This window comes from Aplysia californica, unplaced genomic scaffold (genome assembly GCF_000002075.1).
Source record: "Aplysia californica isolate F4 #8 unplaced genomic scaffold, AplCal3.0 scaffold00320, whole genome shotgun sequence".
Classification (NCBI taxonomy): Eukaryota; Metazoa; Mollusca; class Gastropoda; order Aplysiida; family Aplysiidae; genus Aplysia; species Aplysia californica.
Window position 1 is genome coordinate 628,275 of NW_004797590.1, and position 2,656 is coordinate 630,930.

A 2,656-nucleotide genomic window follows, 5' to 3' on the forward strand; every position below is an offset into this window, starting at 1 on the left:
GTAATATAAATAACGGTACTTTTAGGTTGCGTACAGGTTTGTGGCGCTCCCACTCGCGTCTAACTCTTCACAGTGTCTCAGTGTTTTTGCATTAGTGGGTGGGTGGGTGGGTGGGTGGGTGTGGGAGATGGGTAGGCAAGTGAGTGCGTATTGTGTGTATGTATGTATGTATGTATGCATGTTTTGATTGTCAAAATACTATTCCGGTTGTCTAGTGCCTAGGCTGTTGGGCTTGCCACACAAAGTAGGTGAGTTTAAATCCCGTCTTGGGCCCAATTTTGTGCCTTTAGAGAAATGTATCTCACTTTCCCCCTGTGAGAATTGGGCAATAGACTGTGAAATGTGTGATTTCTGTTGAGCGAGGATATGCGATATATCGCCAGACCGGTCATTCGACTCACTATTATTAGTATATTTTTGTTGGTGGAGCTACAGAGCAGAGTGGCGCAGTGGAAGCGTGCTGGGCCCATAACCCAGAGGTCCGTGGATCGAAACCACGCTCTGCTAATTTTTTGTTTTGTTTTTGTTGTCGTTTATTTCTTGTTGATATGCCCCCCAAAATTCTATTCATAGTTTTATTTTTTTCGTTCTTTATTGCAGGTGTGTTATTTATTGTTGTTGTTGTTGTTGTTGTTTTACACGAGTACACGTATGTTTTTTGTTTGTGTTTGTGCGTGTGTGTATATGTATGTGTGTATTTGTATTTGTATGTTTGCAATTTTTAAAGTTAGAGTTTTACGGCGCTCGCAGCTGCATAAGGTCATATGAGCGCGCGAAACACAAGTTGGTTGCATTCACAACAGTCCACAGCACGGCTTGGTTGTTGTTAATTATCAGGTTAAAATGTTGAACATTCAAGGAATAAACTCAATCTAAAAATGACAATTTACATAATATTAGAATAATCAATCGTATTTACAACTTAATATTTAGTGAAAAGGCCGATAGCCTTTATAAAATTGAGAATTCTATTGATGTATGTTCGTGTATCTTTTTGTGTGCGTGTCTGTTTGTGAATGTATATATGAGTATGTCTGGATGAATGTTTGTTTGTGTTTGTGTGTGTGTGTTTGTGTGCGTGTGTGTGTGTGTGTGTGTGTGTGTGTGTGTGTGTGTGTGTGTGTGTGTGTGTGTGTGTTTGCTTTTTTAAAAAGAAAACCTTGTCAAAACTTAATATTAGATAGCCTTTGTATAGCGCAAATCCCCGCTCAACAGCGCAGCAGGCTCTATGCGCTTCACAATCTATACTATTACCCCAGCAGACCTGAGAGCATTTTGAAACAACCTCAACTTCCTGGGAAGCATACAGTGCAAGCGGCCTTTTATAGGCGCTAAAACACTAACATACTGACAAGATCTTTCGCTGTCTATGGTCGGGTACCCATTTTCACCTGGGTGAAGTGAGGAAAATTCGAGTAAAGTGTCTTTCCCAAGGACACAACGTTGGGCCCGCGTCTCGAACCCCCGACCCCGCAACCTCACGATTACGAGTCCGGTAGCTTTACCATCTATCAGGGGCGAAGCGTCTATATAATCAAATAATCACTGCTCCCCTTTCTAATTTTGAAACATTGTCGCTGTCAAATTCATCCTTAAACGTAAACCTCATAAATTAAATGTAAAAAGACGTTCAAAACCAACGACGAACAGTATGCCTAACATTCAAAACGGTTTCATGCCCACAGAAATAGCCTCCTAACCCCTCTCGGCCCACTCCATAAGCAATCGCAAGCTTTGATTAAATAAGCTTAAAGTGAGGCTGGAATAGAGTTGAAGGGAACATGTGCATGGCAGTCGAAGCTGTTTCATTGCCACATATACCCTGTTCACCCCTTTGGGGCCACAGTTAAAATCAAACACAAGCCCTGATTAAGTAAGCTAACTAACACTGGTCGAGTCTACCTCACAAATGTGAGGGGAACTAACTCTTAATAATCTCTTGACTGCTGCTTGTGCTTGTTTTTTTTCCTCGACTTTTTACCGTCCTATAATCAGATCGTGACCTCGATTATGACACCAGCTCCTGGCCGCGAAAGGCTAACAAAAACAGCCAAATGTGAAATTTAAAAAATAATAATTGTCATGTTCTACCAAAGAGTTAGACTCACTGGTAGATCTATAACATATAGATCTAGTACTGACATCTCTGCTTCTTTGCTTTGTGTTTATGTATTCACATCTAAAGTTAAGTTTAATTTTAGTGGGAACTGATATTTAATAAGATACTTTCCCGATTATTTTGGCGGTTGAACATCCAATACGAATTCCGGATTTGTTTTCATTCACAACTCAGAGTCGCCGCCTCGAGTAAGATTCTTGTGTGATATCTACAGGCCAGATCTGGTCCCATTTCACTTTGATTACCCTGTCAAACAAGTCAGCCTTCGCCCCTGCCATCTATCTATCTCTTTCGCTTTCAACTCTTGGTATTTGTTGCACAGATTATAGATAGATAGATAGATAGATAGATAGATAGATAGATAGATAGATAGATAGATAGATAGATAGATAGACTTGGGCCTGATGTTGCACCTTTACGGGGATGTACCTCACTTTAGCCACGTTATTGTGGGCGTGGTATTTGTCGTATCTTACTCAAGTTTTTTTTCCTTTGTGTGTGTGTGTGCGTGCGTGCGTGCGTGCGTGCGTGCGTGCG

The 2,656-nt window shown here is 41.0% G+C and overlaps 1 non-coding gene across 1 annotated transcript; it reads left to right on the forward strand.

The window, feature by feature from the left end:
* The first annotated feature begins 435 nt into the window (after positions 1 to 435).
* TRNAM-CAU lies at positions 436 to 507 on the forward strand. Its single transcript has one exon. It is a non-coding gene; the product is annotated as a tRNA-Met (tRNA).
* The last annotated feature ends 2,149 nt before the right edge of the window (positions 508 to 2,656 follow it).